General features: G+C 46.3%; 1 protein-coding gene across 3 annotated transcripts in view; it reads right to left on the bottom strand.

Annotated features, from left to right (window-relative positions):
• Positions 1 to 19,366, bottom strand: part of PRICKLE1 (prickle planar cell polarity protein 1) — a 93,668-nt gene that overhangs the window by 22,063 nt on the left and 52,239 nt on the right. For all 3 annotated transcript variants that reach the window (XM_037009747.2, XM_037009755.2, XM_037009741.2), the window contains exon 2: positions 10,687 to 10,766. The gene's annotated coding sequence lies outside the window, so the exon portion shown is untranslated. The remainder of the gene's footprint in view (positions 1 to 10,686; positions 10,767 to 19,366) is intronic.

Below are 19,366 nucleotides of genomic sequence, written 5' to 3'. Positions count from 1 at the left end.
ATTTGTATAGTGACCTTGAGGTCCCTTCTGCTCTTTGCCTCCGTTTTTTCAGTTGTAAAACAGACCTTTTTAATTTCAAGAGTAAGGGTCACTCTTGCTCTCAGACACTTGAAGGATTTTTAACTAGACGCCAGCAATCTAGGAGGTACCTGAATGACTGGAGGTCTGTAAGTTCCCTAATAGGAGAGACAGGTCAAGGGCTCTAATAATATTCATCAAATGACATCTCACTCCCTAAATGTAATACTAAGTAGGGTGACAGTGTCACTCTTCGATGACAGCAGTCTAGGACAGCAGCTTGGTTGCTCTGACCATGGGTTGAATTTATTAGGTACTCCACTGTGTACAGATAGGCCCTGGAGGAAGCCCAAGCGACACCTGTATATAGGGTGGGATTTCTAATTAAAATAGCCTTTGAAATTAAAAGGAGTCACAAAGTCATACAATTTTAGAGCTGACAGCCCCCTGTAGGGTCCTACATCTTGTCCAAATGAGAAAATGATTTCCAGAGAAGTAATCACAAGGATTCTTCATACTTGTTACCAATTTGTCACCACTGGAAGTCCCTTTCCGTAAAGTGTTCTTCTTTCTTCTTAACTTTAAACATTTCTGTTGTGCCTACTAGTAGGCAGTACACCCTGGTGGGTCACTGAGTCTCCGCCAACCCCAGGTGCCATTAGCTGAGCACACCCCCAGGGAAAGGCCGCAAGGCGGACATCAGCTCCTCTGCAGAGTGAACAGGCATTATGGGCATCTTATAATAGGTTGCAGATTCTCTAGGCCTCCAATTACTTTCTTTCCCCTTTGATTATATTTAAAGCAGTGTGATTAGAGAGCATTTTCTGCACCCAACCCCTCTTTACATTTACTGCTCCAAGCCTCCCGGTCACCCGTCGCCTCCCCACCCTCCCACCTCCTCCGTGAATGAGGTGAATCCTCGCTCCCCAAGTACCCTGCTGCCCTGGTCTTGGAGTCAGGAAACTGAGGTCTATTCTGTCAGTTATTAGCTTTGCGACATGGGAATAAATCACGTCCCTAAGGTCTACTGTCTTCTGTTTCTAAAAATGCTAGTGTTTGGGCTACGTGAACGGTCAGAAAGTGTGAGGCGGGAACACAATCCACTTTTTAGCTAAAACAGGACTCTCAGTAAAGAAACAGATGAACGTGAACTGCTCTGCGGATGCTGCGGGCTGCTGCTTACCCAAGTCCTTCCCAGCTCTCCCCCCACACTCCCGACTCAGCCCCCAGGCTTCGCCGTCTCTCGCTGGGGGCTCCCAGAGGCCCCACCAGTGCTCACATATTCTGAGTCTCTTTAAACTCAGTAGCTGGTTATGCCACTAACACCAGAAAGATGTTTACAGCTGTCCTGTCTGGAGCCTAAGCCCAAGCTGGGTGAGAATAAGGGATCAGGTCCTGTCATTTGACTCTTGTTCAGGGTTGAAACTTCTGGTAAAAACCAGCAGCCATCTTTGCCCACCCCATCTCTCTCTCCCAGCGATTCTGAAATATCCCCTTCCCCCCAAGAAAGGCTTGTTACTTTTCATGGACAGATAATTATAGTAGCAGTCAGGCACCCTGACCTTAAAGTTCTTCAATTTTCTCAACTCCGGTAGACCTGTAGTTTAATACATTCTTAAGACTTCGCTACTGAAAACTACTCCGTAGGCTCTGGGAAGCCAGGGATGTTGAAGTTTATGCAGAGAAGAGAGACAGGATTGTATCTACGCCATAATGTGAAGATGTGAAAAATAGATCTTCCAATAAAAATCAAGAGATCTATACATGGAAAGATACCCAAATATATTAAGATGCAAAACCCAATATACAGTATGATCACATCATGGTAACTGATAATACATAGGCTAGTGGACACATAGAAAACTCTTCAGAGGAATATAAATACCAAACCACTAATACAGTTTCTAGGGGAGGGCAGATTATAGGAAACTATCCCTTTTGAATTTATATTTGTAAAATAAATGTAGTTCCCTACTTTCACATTGTTTATAACCTTTTTATAACAATCATACTAAACTTTTGTAAACAGTTCAAGAAACAATAATGGAAATATATAGCACAATATTAATAAAAGGAAGCAAAGTTCAGAAGCAGAAGGTGACATTTCTGATTCAATTATTAGTTAATATGGGAAAAACATAAATACATAATTCCTCTCCCTGCTGCCTTCCTCTCGGTCACAACTTCACAAGTGAAATCTCTGCTGCTTTATTTACAACACTTGGGGGAGTGGGTGTCACCAGTCCCGCATTCCATGGTGCCAGACATGCCGGAGCAGGAGCTGCTCCAACTGATGCCTCACGGACCGTCCCTTCCCTTGATTCTTTGGTTGAGTCTGAAGATATTTGTGGAAGGGCAGCATGATTAAACCTAGATGCTCCCCTTAAGGACTTGGTATTCTAAATCTCATATTCTATTTACAGCTTGACTTATTTCAGAAAGAAGGCATAGAAAAATCAACAAGATGAGTGAGGAAAATAAATGAGTTTGTTTTCCAAAATGCACAACACTGTTGATGCAGTGTGATTAGACTACACTGAGATGTGATGCAGATTATAGGGCAAGAATAAGAGGATGCGTCCATCAACAGATTCTGGTTAGAAGGTGAGGATCAAGCGTGAGCGTGGGGTGGTACGTGAGCTGGGCCTTTCAGGATGAGCAGTTGATCAGGGTAACTAGTGGAGGAGAGGTGCAGAAGGGAACAGAGCCCGAACCAGGGTGAGCCCATCAAAGCTCGAGGGCTGAGAGAGTGAGCAGCTCTCAGGAAGCCCACGGCATTGCGGTGGGGGCACAGGCAGGCTGGCAGGAGGCAGGGGCTGGAGTCAGTGCCCACATCACACGCCAGGGCCTCCAGGCTATTCCGTGGGCTCTGGGAAGCCAGGGATGTTGAAGTTTATGCAGAGAAGAGACAGGGTTGTATCTATGCCCTAATTAGAGGGAAGGTGGAGAGGGCAGTGCAGGGCAGTCAGACAGAAAGAACGCAGGAGCTACCTCCGAGAAGACAAGACAGTGTCTGAAGGTAGCCAAGGACAGTGACCTGTGGGGCCCAGTGTGCACGGTGGGGTGGGGGAGCTGTGTTCCTGGTTTCTCTGGAAGAGAAGCTTAGCCTTCGTGTGAGCTCTGACTTCAAACTGCAAACCTGCCTCACTGCCCATGGGAGACAAACTCCAGGATTTACATTTCTTAGCTCAAACGTCATCTTCCTGTTGCTAGCCAACTTTAAAACACAATCTTTACAATAGTGCTGGAGAGCCCAGGGTCCATCATAATGAAACACGCACCTAATCTGCACGTTGGAAGATAATCTGTGTAGAACAACCCAACCAAGTCCCACTCGAGATCCAGCCTTGGAAATGGCGCTGGCACATTAAGGCGGGGGGAGGGGCGCCTACAATCTAGCAGTTAGTGTTTTGTGTACAAAACACCTAAATAATAAATATCGCTTTGTCTTTTAAGTTTGGAAGTTATAGAATATTTGCTACTTTACTTCATGAACTACACCTCAAAGCTATTTTGCCCTCCTGTGCGTTTCCTTATGCTATCTAAACTCTGCGCCAGCTAAACACGCTTGATTCTCCACAGGGGAAAATCTGGGCCAACAGAGGCACGCCAGCTTTTAACACCGTCACCGCGCACTGTAACTAACCAGGGCCTTCTCAGAGAGTGTCAGCAAAGAATTATTTCAAGCAGCCAGAAGCCTCTTGCCAAAAAAGAAAAGGTCATCAAAGCCTTCCAAAACATTTCTTTATCTTATCTTAGATCCCAAGTCCCTTTCTGCAACCGTGGGAATTTAAACGAGGTGGAGACTCCTTTGTAAGGCTTAATTAAATAGTGCCAGGGCCAAGACGTGGAATTCAAATTGTTCCATTGGTTGAATCACCTCATTCTAAATAACAACTGTCTTCTGATACAAGTTGGTTTTAATATTTCCTTTCTCCTCTCTGCTTGGTGCTTCCGGCTCTTCAGCACCGGATTTGCACTGAATCCCAGAGGGGCTCAGGGCCCGGGTCCTGTCTGTCTGCTCAGTGCCGTCCCGAGAGCCTACATGCACAGGCCCGGGGCGTGAGGCTCTTTGGCGCACTGTGGGCTCTCCGTAAGACTTGGCTGAGTGGTGGACAGATGTCTTGTTCACGCTTGATCCTCCGACACAACCTGAGTCCCACCTTGCACATACTAAGCCCTCCTATAATCACATCTCAATTTTCAGACCGTTGAATCTGTTCTTTATTTTTACTTAGATAAATAAGTGACTCAACGAATTTGAGGTTCAGTTTTCCAGTTTTAATATTTGAAGGGCTCTCATCAGCTCTATCACTTAGGTATTTGTTCCTTTTGGCTTATAGGAAACTACATGGCTAACATGAAATCTCTTTGGAGAGCTCAGATTTCTAGACCACGTGCTCCACTCACCTCCAACCGACGCCCTCCCTCCTCCCACCCCCAGTCTGCTGACGGAGCCATCAAGCCTCCGGGGAAGCCAGGAACTGACGTTGCACACGCCTCCTTTGCTCACAGGCCCAGCTCCCTGCCCACCCTCCTGCGGCGACTTAGCAGATGTTCTAGTCTTCGAACTTCTCTCTGTGGTTCTGTGTGCCTCGTCCAGAGCCCCGTGACCACGGCCTGCGCAGTCTTCCCCGCCTGGGAGACGACAGGGGCCTCATTGATCAATGGTCCTCAGCCTTCTCATCTCCACCCTCATTCTCCTTCTCTTGGGCCTCCACGGGTAGGTCCTGCTCCTGCTTTGATATCCCTTCTTCGGCGTTTTCCCAGCACCGCCCTAGGACGGCATTCAGGTTCCCTGCGGGGAAGGCCCCATTCCAGGCCCCTGCTGATTTCTCCACCGCCGGTCATCCCTCACTCTGGCTCCGTGACTGGTGGCTGCTGTGTCCTCTCCTTGCAGGTGTCTAGCCACTCAGTATTTTTTTCCCTGGCCAACTCTTACTGCAAACCTTAATTTGCGGGAGGTCCCGGAAATGCTCCCTGGGGCCCCATTAGACCTGGGGCTTCTACACTGCACTCCAGGAGCCCGATGAGCCGCACGACTCCTGCCTGATTCAGGCCAGTTTCTCCAACAAAATGACTGCTTATTTTCCTCTTCAGTCAGAAACCCTGTTTGCTAGAGTGATGTGACTCTCTTTCTATGCGCACACAGCTTCGGGATGACTCGGAGGCGCACCCACTCCACTCAGCGCTGTGCCAGTAAGGATGGGCTACAGTCGCTGTTGTGTCCCTGAGTGTGCGGCAGAGCTGCTTCTGGGAGGTGGGCCTCCCTGTGTGTCCAGCTCCTTCAGAGACCTTTCCCGAATGCTTCCACCCTCCTGCCACGTCCATCCCAAACAGCTCAGTATCCTGCTATTCTCAGTGAAAACAGTCATGTTGGATTTCTGGATCAACAGACCACCACAGCACGATTCCCGCTCTTGAATCGTCAGCTCATAATTTCACACATGTTCCCCTTGTCTCTAGATCAGATGCTTCCTAAGAGCACTTGTCTGTCCCCTTCTGTTTGCTCACAGTGCTGAGCTTAATAAAGACAACCTGATGGTATCACCATTGGTTAGGAGAGGTTAGCCCAGGTGCAGCGTGCAGCGAGGCCAAGGCAGGGACCCCGGCCCAGCCCAGATGCAGGGCGTGGCCAGGCCACAGGAGTAGAACTGTCCAGTCACCTGCGTTAAGTTTTCCAGATGGTTTATGTTTTTTTATTTTTTATTTTTATTTTTTTTAATAAAATGCTGAAGTGGTAGGTAGATGCAAGATAAAGGTAGAAAACATAGTTTGGTTTATGTTTTTATGTCTTACATTCCTTAGTTTACAAACAAGACAAATAAGGTAAATTGGTCAACCACTCAATAGTCATCAGCTAATAAACACAAGTGCTGGGTTCAAAACCTGACATCAAAGCCTATGGTCTTAAAACCACTATGTTACTCGCTTTTAAAGCAGAGCTTCTTACAAAGAGCAAATAAAATGTTTGCTTTCCCCAACCTCGGCATCATCACCAGAAAGCAGGAAGAATAATTCCGTAAGTGTCTAATGCGGAACTTCATTACTTCAGGCGGAACTGGGGCAGGAACTCAGTCTCCGGCAGCCCGGTGGCTCTGCCGGCCTCTAGAAGCGGAGTCGTGCAGCTCAAAGGAACCCGACCGCCCCCTCCTCACCCCAACCCTGGGGACCCTAAGACAAACAAGACCCCAAGCTTTGTGAAGCAGTTCACTGCACCATTTTAATTTCCAAGGTACCAAAGCATCTTATTGTCCAAGTACAACAAAACTGGCCTGTATTGGAAGATCATTTATGTAACAGTTGCTCTGTTGCGGATTAGTCATTACCAGGGCATACGAGGCGCTTAGGAAGGGCGTCATTCTTAGGTGGGGGGCCAGCAGCCCGTCACCACCTCTTCAGCTTAAAGGCAGATGACGCTGAGCAAAGGACAAGTGTGAGCCCGGCCCCGCTTACAGTCTGAGGGTAACCCATCCCCCCGAAGGCATCTCGCAGGACAGCCCAGAGGCCCAGGTGCTGCAGTAACGCAGCCATTAATAGACTTGTCAGACAAAACTGATCACAGCTGAACGCCAGAACCACAATGCTTTCTTTTTTTTTTTAGTTAAGGTCCTTCAGTTGCAGCAAATGAAAAAGGAAGACAATAGAATTGGTCATTAGTCTGGCAGCATTTCTGGACAATTCTAAATGCCAGTATGTCCCCCAAGAAAAGATTCTTGCCCGTGAGCTTAAATAATAAGGGTCTATCAGGACTCTTAACACATCACCCAGGCTTGTAAAGACAATCTGCTTCTAAGGGCCAACATCTTTACTTCACACAAACTCTCATTCTAATTTTATTTTTATTAAGGTATCATTGGTTTAACATCTTATGCTCAGGTTTCACATGGGCCACACTGTGGTAACTACATTCTCCCCTATCACCAAGTCCTCACCATATATCCCATTACAGTCACTGTCCATGAGCATAGTAAGATGCTATAACTCTCACTCCAATTGAAGACTGCTGGCTGCTTATGCAATAGAGCAAACCACATGTCCATTATCAGCCATTTCTGAAGTTTTTAGCTTCTCTTTCAATAGATTTTAACAAGATTCCAGGAATCTCTGAAATGCTTCTCTCTGCCATTTGAAAAGTGTATTGGGAGGGGGTAGCAATTTAGTGAAGGCTGAGAGTGTCATTAGAAAATAGTTTTATGACATCGTGTTTTAGGGTCTGAAGAGTCAAAAGTGTTTTTGAAAGAATCCAATGATATGGTCAGACAACCTCCTCAAGTGGAACCACCACTCGGCAGATCAAAGAAGAAGGAACATTCCTGCATGAGCAGCAGTCATGTTTGCCTCACTTCCAAGAACTTTTAAAATGACTTTCTCAAACATGCAATGGCTCATTTCTGAGAACAGGGCAGCGTTTTTATTTTTGCACAATCAGGCAAATTAAAATGACAGAAAAATGCTGTCACTTTGCTTCTCATTGCTAAGTAAGAGAGTCCTAAGGGAGAATAAACACGATGATGACATACATAAATATTTGGGGTCCTTGACAGCCTCTAACAGGAACATCTAGGCATTCTGGTGCTGATGTTACATAATAAGTTAAATTTCTAGTGGAATTGTAAGGGGGAAAAGAATTCAAATGGCCACTAGCGTACTATCAAGACTAACAATTTTCTGTGCATTGTGAGGAAAATATTCACTGTCACCATTAACATTGCGAGAATATATTGGGAGAAAGTGGGCTGGGGTCTCTGAAGCCTGCCGAGGGGTATGGCAGCTGACTGTCACTGACACATTCCTGGTGGCGGTGTTTGTTTTGAGTCAAGGGAGGAACCGACAGTTTATTTACCGAATGGTCTGGGAATGAATGGACAGTTACAGTTTATTTTTTTTCCAGATGGTTTTATGTTTTAGATGATTTTTAAAGGAGGAATATAAGGACTATTTAACCAAGATACTTAATAGGTATGATTTTTAAAAAACATATTTGCTTCTCTCTCCTTTCTACTTCCAACTCCTAGGGACGCACATCATTTCACCCTGGAATGTGTTTTTAGGGCAGATGCAGAAAAAGCCAACATTCAGATGTCTTTTTCCTCTGTTTCTTTCCTTCATTGTAAGGTTTTCTTTATGATCTTTCCTTCTTAGGTTTCCATAACCTTCTAATGCAAAACAGGCTAACAAAAGCAAGGAATGTAACAAACCACATGTTGTTTTCCTTTTTCTTTTTTTTTTTTTTGAGGAGGAAAAATCTGGTTTATAAGAAGAGTATGCAAATTTAGCAGTTAAGTGAAATTAAAGATGGTTTAAAGGGTTCTTAACCCCCATCTTAGCCATCTTGTAATATTTTACAATATAAACTGAAACATATGATTATGATAAACTCTGTATTTAAAAGCAAGGAGAAGATGTTAAGACGATGGATAATAGTTTACAAAATTAATTTTGACTTATGAGGCAATCTGAATATTTTCACTTAGGTCAAAGATAGAGCATACAATAAAAAATCAACTTGAAGGATTTCACTGTGAACAGACACTAGTGCATTGGGAACCCCGGATTAATAATCCCTATCTGGGCTTCCACAGACCTGCATAGATTAGTCAAAAATTTATGGCTCAATTCAGCTGTCAAAGAGAGGAGCCTTTTGACAACACCTCACACCTGTTACTTGCCTAGTAAAGTCCTGGGCTTAGTTGCTCCCACCTGGAGTGAGCATGCTCAGCCCTCCCTCACACTCATTTTACACAAGGGGTGGATTCTTTGGAGTGCCCGGTAGTAAGGAAATTAAGATACACTAAAATCCCGGGAATTTTCCCCAAATAGACTATCACATAGAGACCTTAACTAAGTGACCACCGAGAAAGAAGCACAGGCCTTACAAGAGGGTCACAAGAGACGATCTCTTTAGAGATCTTCAGTGTGACACATACACGCAAAATAATTAAGAATCACTGACTTTAATGTCTGTTCTGAGGAAAGCACAATACAACCAAAAATAAGTAAACAGGAATGAATTATGCACGCTAGTTTTTCTTCTGGGTCCTATATACACAGGAAATGGGAATGCCCGAAATCAATGCACGTGGAATAGTCCCAGCTGCCGGGGGATTCTCAGCTGTGGGAACCTCTGGCCCACCCACCCCTCCTTCCTCAAGCCCTGACTCAGCTGGCTCAGTAAAGGGATGAGGTCTAGATCAAGTCGGAGGTTCCCACCAGTCCCTCCCTGTGGGCCTCCCATCATCAGGCTGCGTATAATTCAAAAGGGGGTTCTTGGGGAAAAGAGGTTTGAGAGAAACATCTAGTTTAAATTCTGAGTCTGTGGCAAAAAGCAAAAATCCTCTTCCTCTCAAATATCATACATGTACTTTAGACATTCTAAACGAGAATCAATTCTGCTGATGGCTTTTTACAAAGGGAAACAAGACGTGAAGAAAAGTGGGGTCCTGGGTGAAGCCTGTGTCATACAGTAGGTGGGTATTTGAGAGCAGTGGGTGGTAAAGCGGGACGAAGATTCCAGAAGGCAGAGCCAGGTCCATGCACAGGAGGCTCTCCTGGGCAGGAGTCCTGGGAGGGGTGTTGGGAAAGGAAATTTGGTGATCAGGGAAATTGGGCGGGCAGAGGACAGGAGAATTGCTTAAGTACAATTCAAGAGTCTTAAGGGAGATTATTCCTGTGGGGAACAAAAGGCTACATGCCTCCAAGAAAAACACAGTAAGTGGGCAGAAAATCCGACTGGAATGAGGGTCACTCTGCCACTGGTTACTGCTCCCCCTGGGTGGCATCCGGGCACAGGGGGCATTATAGGAAGTCATGGTGATACAATGCTGAAGGAGGTGAGCCTTAGTTAGGCCTCTGTGGTTGCAAGTAACAGAAACCAACTAATTTAAGGCAAAAAGTGGTGGGGAGTGATCATTTCCTGGAAGGTGTAGCAGTGTCTCAGGCCACATGGCAGGGACGTCGCTGGCTTCGGAAAATGACTGTGACTGGGAAATGGAAACCCTCAGAAGTCCGGACAGTAGCCTGCCTCTGCCACCTGTCTCTGCCTCTTTCTAGGTGACACCTCACGCCCCCTCCTCGCAGACAGCCCTCTGGGGCTCCTCATCCTGTGAGGTTAGCCACCTCCCAGCTCGAGGGTTAGAACCCAGCACGTCCGCCAAGGCCCTGCCCCTCGACCATGCAGCCATGGAGACAGGAGACCTGGACTCGGGGGTGCATGTCTTGTGGGCTGCAGGACAGTAAGTGGCAGAAAAGGTGGCATTGTTTTGTTCTGCAAAAGACACTCCAGAAATGTCTACTAAATGGATTTTTAAAACCCACCTGTAGAACGGGACAAGAAGATTTGCTATTAGACGGGTGGGAATGAGGGTGGTCTAGGAATGGTAATGGTGCTGGGCTGGCTGGCAATCACCCAGAAGGCCCTGAAATATACAGACGCCCAGACCAAATGCCCATAAATTTTGATTCAGTGAGTCTGAGTTAGGGCCCAGCAATTGGCATTTCATACTGTCTCTCTAGGTAACTGCAATTTGTAACCGGGTTGAGGAGCTAGTGGCCTACAGACACCATTCACTTTAGTTGCCAGCTGTCCTAAGACAATGGCGTATTTGTGAAATGGGAAAGAGGTTCTACTTAATATCCACTGAGTAATTAGTTAATGCAAAATCCTACCTGGGCACACCAAGGTCTTCAATGTTGCTGTGAAGCAGTCGCGCTGATGAGAGAATCTCAGATCTCTTCTGAAAGATGTTCTGAAAGGATAAAAGTCATGTTAGGGATTTGGCCCACTTGAGTTAGGGTGTTTTTCTCATGTGTTAGGCGAAACTATTCTTTCAGTGTGGCCTGGGGCGCTGGGTTAAATCCACAAAACCTTTGGAAACTATGATTTCTCATGATCATTTATAGAACAGGTTAAAAAAACATGGGGTGAAAATTTAAAGCCATTTCACATTTCACATTTACACACATTGTTTTGGGGACATGCAACACTGAACTTTAATTATGCATCGTCTCTGCAATTCCAACACATTTCTCATGTGTACATTCCACTTCCACGAAGCTTCTGAGGCCACAGCTGCCCCACTGATACAAATCAAGGGCTGCCCTGCTGGCCCGGGCTGTCTCCCCGGGTCCTGAGCGCTCATTAGCGTCCCAGCACATGGACACATCGCAGGCAGATCATGGGTCATTTGCGGGGACAGGGCATATTGACTGAAAATTCTAAGCAGATCACGTTGTGTAGACAGCAGAAAAGCAATAAAGCACAACCCTTACGGACATGAGCTGGGAAGGCGTTGGGACCCTCCTGAAGTAAGCAAAGTCCAGTTCACTGGGACGGAGCTGGAATTCACAGCGGACGGAAAAGGTTTCGCCTACCCCACAGCTTGCTGTGGGCCCCAAAGTGACACCCACAATCCCTTCGGTCTGTTCACAACCGTTCTCTCACTCTCCCTTGCTTCTTGCACCATCTCTGCAGTTGTTCTCTTGCTCAGTCGAGAGTTTTCTTGCACAGAGGAACTGTTCCTGAGCTGTTCTTGCATCACCTTAGGAAGAATTCCTCTGGAGGACCTGACCTTGTCCCCGCCCCACTGTCACTGCAGCTGTGCAGTGCTGAGCAGGTGGCAGAGCCCGGGTGACACTGGTGGACATTACCAGCACCCGCTCATCCACGTTGACTTGATGCAGAGAACCAGAAGACGACCGGCCAGGCCTGCGGGAGGTGATATGCACGCTTGCCATCAGCTTGAATCACGCTGTTGACAATACTGACTTCTCCCCGTTAGCCAGAGAACAAGGTAAATGCGTATCTGAGGATACACAGTAGGATAGGGTTATGACTCCTGGGCCTGTGTGATTTTTTTTATCAGGATATGAAATGCAATTACTTCAATCTCATTTGAATTAATTCATCAGTTTGTCACTTTTGAGTTTTATTGAAGTTAACTGTATAAATAAATGAAAATGAAAATATATTGAGAACCTGCTTTTACATTTAAAAAATCGTTATAAGATAATTGTCCTCTGTAATCACAAAAGTATGGAGAATGTGGCTCTGAGGAGGCAGGGAGACAGCAGAAGGGGCAGGGGTGGGATGTTGGCCCTTAATGAAGGGTTTTTGAAAGGATCCTTCTTACTCTTACTGCTCAAGGGGTGCTACGAGCTTGATTATATGGCAATAATCTTAGCACAACACCCTTTCCTGTTAGAATAGCCTGAACTATTTGGCTTAAAAATCGAAGTATGCCTGCACATTATGTGTAATGTAATTCTCACAAATGCGCTACTGTTTTGGGGGGAAAAAAAGGCAAGTGGTGATAAATCTGCAAATCACTGCTGTGGTTGTCAGGGCACCTTTATTGGTCTGGGCTCAACAGCTTTATACACAGGGGTATCTAACATAAACCGAATTAGAAATGTAAACTTCATCAACAGAACTCATTGATAAACCATTATTGCATAAATAGCTTTATTCTTTACAATTTCATTTGCTTATTATTTAGAGAGCTACTGTAAATAGCTTTATTATTTGTTTGTTTAAAGGAAGAAAAATATGGAGAGAAATTGCTTTAGGTGAAAGGTGGAAAATACCTCAGAATTCCCTTGCTTCAAACACCAGTGGGCAGAGAGGTGGTAGATGATTTCTGAGGCCTTTTGTCTGTGGAAGCCTGTAATTCTCTGATTTCTTTAGTCTAGAACCTAAGATGGAGGTCAGTCATGTCTGGGGGGTACCGTAACCAGAGGGCTGCTGTAGAAGTTGGTGCCCCACCCTGACGGAGAAACAACATCGCAGATGCCCTCTGAGCGCTCAGCCTGCCAGCAGTGGCCTGCCTCTGTGGACAGTGGTGGGCCTGGAAGTCTGAGCAGCCACGCCAACCATTGGTTTGTTTTGGGTACAGACAGCAGAACACTTGACAGTGAGCACTCCCAGGCATCTCCCCTCCGCTCTCTCTCTCACCTGTAGCTCCTCAGTATGAAATGCAAGTTTCTATTCTGGGAAACCTTCTAAAGAGGCTACGTGAAGGGAAAGCTGGGAGGGAAACGACCATAAAACACAGAAACTCTCAAAGAACCGCTGGAAAAGGAAAATGAAATTCTTCCTTTGAAGCACACCCCCAGAACAAAGTTCTAAAGGACTTAAAACAAATGTGGCTATAGCACCTGGCAGTTTCCTGCCGTATTCTGTGCACTCTTTAATGATCTGTTTGCTATCTGTGGTCCCCACGGGGCGGGGAGGCTTGAGGGATGGAGCAGAAGCCCTGCTCGGTCCTGCACCCGTCACGTAGCAAAGGGACGCACCCAGGTTTGTGGAGGTGCCGAGGGGCAGAATGATGGATGCGATTCGTTATGAGGATTTCCAAGGTGGGGAACACTGTGTATTAAAATATCAATTAAAAAATGACTACCATTTATTCTGTTTTTCTCCTTCCTGTTTTCCCAGTGACCTTTCCTAAGAAATAATTCACGCCGTTTAGTCTGAAAGATAATCAAGCTTATTTTTCAGTGGGAAAGCATAACATTTTGTTGAAAAGGTCTTTCATTGGGTTTCATTTGTATTTTATTCCTGGTATAAATGATCTTTTCTTATGTAAACAAATGAACCCCCCCAAATGGGTACCACTTTCCCCCAAATCTTCATTGAGATGGGCAATTGGAGAGTTTGCATTTTTGTAAAAAAGGAGCCCGTGTCCTACAACCCTGTTATTACAGAGCTTGAAAGACCTTTATTTCCATGCCTAGCGACCACCTTAACCTGCCCTGTTAAGCGCTCTAACAATCAGTGTGGGGTACAAACGCCAAGGCCTGCTTATCTTAAAAGATCCTTCCTAGTTCAAAGGGTCAGCTTCGCCCCAGGGCCCCGAGGCCTACCGGCTGGCTCTCCGGCCCTCCCGTTGTAAAACAAAGGACTCCTCCAGCGGGCATGACAATGGTCCGATTGGCAGGCCCTTCAAAGGGCAGGCACGCCCAGGACGGTCCGGTTTGCCCCCTCCCGGCGATGTTTGCACGCAGGCCCGGCTCGGCTCCAGCAAAGGCCCGGCGGGAGAGTCAAGGGCACTGGCTGAGCGCCACCGGTAAAGCCCGGGGGGCTTCAGGGAAACACCAGCGCCTCTCCACACCGCGCTCTCAAAGACGGGGTCTGGTCATTCTGCGCGGCCGGGGCAGCGGCCGGGGGAATGGCAGCTGGGCCTCAGGGGCCCTGTCCTCGGCGCATAATCAGGGAGGGGGGAGATATGTCTGCAGATGACCCAGAATAATACGCAGGTGTCCGCACGCCCGTCCTTGCAGATGTGGCCGAGAGTCAGGGACCGCACTGGCCGGCCGGCTGCAACGAGAAAGCCCCCGGGCCTGAGGCCAGCCGGAGGAGGGCTTCCTGGATTCCCTCCGAGGGCTTTGGGGTGCGGGCTGGGCGGTGCTGACCCGCTGCCCTTGTTTGTTTAACTTCTCTGAAAATAAAAAGCAAATACCTGCTTTCCCGTAGCAGGTTCTGCAGGAGAAGGGGCATGAAATCCCGTCCCCGTGGACAGGACGGGCAACCCGGCCGGCGAGGGGTGCGTGCTGGGCACCGTGTGGGGGGCGCGGCCCCAGGGCCGCTCAGGCGCCCCGACGCGGGGGGCAGCGGGCCGGACTGGGGCCGGGCTGACCTCTGCTGGATCAAAGGTTAAACTATGAGGTTTTCTTTATTTCTCAAGGCCGGGGCTTGTGTCCTCTGCATTCTAGGAGGCCAAGGGCGTTTTAAAACAAGCCAACCACTTCCCACGGTGGCAGGGGGTCCGCTGCACTCCACAGAGAGCCTGGCGGCCCGGCTAAGGACCGAGGGCACAGTGGGGTCTGTAAGCTGGCATCTATCTGCCCGGCTCTCCCCGCAGGCCCACTGCCCCCCGCGGGCGCTGTTACGTGAGCAACCTCGTCTTAGTTCTTCTTAGGCTCCTGTCGTGGCTTCAAGGCCAATGAGCTGCTTCAGTGCCCAGAAGGATGGTCCTGTTACTGACCAAAGAAAGAGTTCAAAGTTCCCAGAGAGATGGGCATATACACCTTGGTGCCCATTAGGCGTCCACCCATTTAGAGCTGCAGCCCCGCCCGCCCCCTCTGCCCCACACCCGCATCCCTTTCTCCTGAGCCGCTGACCCGCTCCTCCCGGGCTGCACTTTGCATGACCATTGTGCGTGGCCCTGCCCCTGTCCCCACCCTCCACGCCACAAGAACATAAGCTCCGCGAGGGCAAAGGTTTCTATCAGTTTTCTTCGTTGAACAGCTCCAGAACCTGGCTGCGTAGCAGGCCCTCAGTTCGTATTTGTTACACAAACGGGTAGAGAAAACGCGGGGACCCTGCGGTGGAAAGATGAACAGGACCTGCTCTTCGGCCCTCACAGGAACTCCCTGCCTCCTGTGTTTACTTTTCTTCAATGCTTGCCTTTTTTTACGTCTCACTCTTAAAGTTTCAGTATATCTTTTCAAAAAGATTATTATAACAATAAAACAGGGATAGAATCTCGTATATTAGGAAGCCATTTAATTTAGTACATACAGTAGCCCCAAGACTATACCCATTCCAAAATACATATGTTGCTTTTCAAAATCCCTTGAGGCGTCATCATTGCAATAAAATAGCCCAACAGTTGTATGGTATACAAATATATCCCCAAATCATGAAACGCTAATGATCTAATAAAAGCGATTAGTTTCAGATTGCAGCAACCGAAACTATGTCTTCTATTCTGGGATTTAAGAACCTTTTATTTTCTGCATCTCATATTTTCTTGTGTGTGTGACAGGCAACGATTACATGCCCGCCGGCTACTTAGTTCTCTCATCCCATGGTTCTCTGGGGGAAGAAGGATCGTCCTCTTTTTTTTTTTCCTTTCTGAGTATCTTGTCAGGGTTCCCATAAGAAATAGTTACCCAGGTACAGATTAATCACCGTTACAAGAAAGCGACGTCACCAACCCACGCAGATCAACAGAAACACCTTGGGAGCCTCCAGGACGGAAGAGCTAAAATGAAATCTGAGCAATGCATCCATTCCGTGTGGTCAAGGGACTCCCCGAATGGAAAGACCTACAGATCTTAAAATGAGAGCAACGACCTTCCCGGCCTATTCCATTTTAAAAATACCTTTTTAAAATTTAATTTCACTGAAATCATAGAAGGATATAGTTTAAAAAACAATGCTAAAAGGCTTGTTTTGAAAAACAGCAGATCCCTGCTTCTTCCCATTTTCTGCTTCCCAAAGTCAACCATGTTCATCTTGTTTTACTGATTCTTTTACTGTTTATCTCCTCTTCTGTAGTCAGCATGAGATATTGCTTCTTTGATTTCTCTTTTTTTTAAAAAAAATGCATAATCTATTAACTTCTGCCTGCACTCTATTCCATGCACCTGTTCCTAAGTGGTAAACTTGTTCGAACATATTACCTTTATCTGCCTTAATTTCAGACGGTGCTTGGGTGGACCACTGAGTCTAAGCCTGACTGATTTCTCCTTAGAAGTCTGAAGGCGCTGCTCTCGCGTCTTCTAGCTTCCAGAGCTGACATTCTGACTTTCCATTCTTTATGTGAAACCTGGTTTTTTTTCCCTATCTGAAAGGTTGCAGATGAACCTGTATGCCCCTAGCATCCTAAAATTGTCTGATGATGCACCTTCCTGTGATTCTACAAGGTATTCGGTGAGCCTTCCAATCCATAAATCCATGTCCTTAAGTTCAGGAAACTGGAATTCTTTCCTTGATGATAATTCTTCCCTCCGCTTTCTTCTGTTTAGATGTTGGATCCCTGGACTGCTTCCTATTTTCTCTTCTTTGCTCTACTTGCATATCTTAGTGTTTTTATTTAACTTTCTAGAGGATTTCTAACGTTGCAGCTTCCAAGACCTCTGGTGCACAGCATTCTGTTTCTCCTAATTTTTAATTTCTAAGAGCTTCCTTTGTCCATGAGGGTTATTCTCATTACAGCGCTCTGCTCTTACTTACTGGGTGCGATGTCGTCTCCATTCTCAGACAGCATTAATAATACATATTTTACGGGATCCCCTCCTGGGTGGTTAGTACCTGCTCCCTCTCTGTTCATTTTGAATTAGATATTTCTTCCCGTTTTTGATGATCCTTGGTGATCTGTTCATATTTCAGAGTGAGACACTAAAAAAGATGATTGGAGGCTATCCATATTGGGGAGAATTTTGATTCTGTCTTCACTCTAGATTAGGAAATAAAGGTTTGGCTGTTGCCTTGGGAAACCCTCAAAGTGAGTATCTTACTTTTGTCTCATCTTTTCCCCGCTTGGGTTACGAGATTTTCTGAAGACATTCCCGCCCCTGCCTGTGGGTGGTCCCAGGCGGACCTTGGGGGGAGCTGAAGGGAGGTAGGCACAGGTTCCCTGGGGGTCGGGTGGGGGTGGCGGGTGGGTGGGCGCTGTCCCTCCGCTGTCCCTCCCGTGCCTCTGTCTCATGGTCCGCAGAGCCTCTGTCCTACCTGCACCCCAGGATGAGCCTCCTGGAGCCCCTGGGGGGTTCTACGGCCTAACCCAGGATGTTCTCAACCTTCTCCACTTCTAGATTAGGGTCCGCCTCCTTGGGTCTTCTAAGTCAGTTACCAATGATCCTGTTCCCAGCTTCCAAAATCTGTTATTTTCTTCTTCCCATTCTCTTCAGATTTGTGGGTCATCTCTTTTTAAAATATAATTGATTTACTGTCATTTTAGTGAAATTTTGGAAGCAGGCAGAGCTGAGCATGTGTATTCAATCTGCCATCTTTAAGCCAGATTTCCCTATTTAATTTTTCCATGGGCTGGTTTTTAAGACCATCCCCAAACACGAGCCTCACTGCCTCCCCACAATGCAAGGACACCTCGCGGCCCTTGAGGTCTGAGTTTGAAGGGAGGAGAGGGATTTCAGTTGATAAAAGGCAGATGCATCCTTAGATCCATGACTGGGCACTTAGCAAGAAGAGCCGGATTTTCTTCGGTAGCCTGAAAGATATTTTTCTACATAAGAGATGGGTTTCTTTTTGCACATGAGACAGACATGAACTTCTAGAATTTGAAGGGGGAAATGAAAAGGTCTCAGGATGTCTCCTCTAGACTTGCAATTCTAATTCTAAAAATAAGAGAATTTAAAACCCAGCCTACTACAATGCCTTCACCCCATCAGCAAGAAAACTGATCTTACTGTAAAAGTTGCTAAAGTTAAAAGCAGCACAAGTTCTTGAGGATGGAGCTCTTGATAAACCTGCTTGCCAGCCAACAAGCTCCATTTTTTTATACCCTGGAGAGTTTCTCATTGTTTTCTACTGAAGCGCCTTTTCCCCTAATAAGTACAAATAATAAATATACAATATGCTGTAATCCATATGTTGTGGTTTTATTTTTTAATGAAGCAACATTATTTAAGTTCTGACAGTAACAACAGCTGCCAACTTAATTTGAAAGTGCTAAAAATAGCTTAGGGGTCCTCAATTTTCCTGTATTTGTCCTTGTATCTGTCTTCCAATTCTGAAACTAAAACACTATTGAACTCACCTATGTAAAAGTTGTAAGATTAATTTTAACCCCAGTTTTATGTAAAACTGAACTTGGCATCCAGTTAAACACCCTTGATTTATTTAGTAGTATTGGCTGATTGGGGCAGGAGTAATACATCCTATATTTCTCAGAAAAACCCCAAAAAACTAGCAATAATACCCCTACAGCATTCGGATAAAACTAAGTTGCACTTGGGGCCTGGGTTCCTACGGCAGCTCTGCCACTCACGGGTTGTGCTAGCTCTCTGGCCTCTATTTCCTGTTCTCTGAAACGGGGGCAATAATAGCACCTATCACAATGTTGCTGCTGTTGGGCAAAAAGATGGTAACACATACAAAGCAACATGACTGCCGTAAATTCACTGAATTTTTAGTGCTCGCTTTAGACTTTTACCAAGACCTCTGATGCTCAATGGATGTCATCAGGCCCTACCCCCCTTCAATCTTGGTGAGTAAATGCTGGCCAGTGGCAGCGCTGGTGACCAAACAGCGTCCTGCGCATAGTAAGATGTCCCATCCTTCTGATTATCCCAGTAGCGGGAGATCACTGACAACAGTCTGCTCCCCATAACTCTAGACCAGCGACGGGGTCGGTGAGGGGACACCCTAGAAGGAGGGGCTAAGAGCTGTGGGGTGAAGGCAGGTAGCTTGAAAACTGAGCAGAACTGTGACCCATGGCTTTGCGTGTTAAAACAAAGTTTACTTTATGCAGCAATTCCAATAACATTACAATGTTATCCACATTAACCTAATAACTTTACTTTCACACATTTGTTTAATACAAAGTTTACTTTATGCAGCAATTCTAATACCATTAAAGAAAGAACTGTGTGTTTAGCAACA

This window comes from Manis javanica, chromosome 15 (genome assembly GCF_040802235.1).
Source record: "Manis javanica isolate MJ-LG chromosome 15, MJ_LKY, whole genome shotgun sequence".
NCBI classification, from domain to species: Eukaryota; Metazoa; Chordata; class Mammalia; order Pholidota; family Manidae; genus Manis; species Manis javanica.
This window is presented reverse-complemented; position numbering and strand designations above follow the sequence as displayed.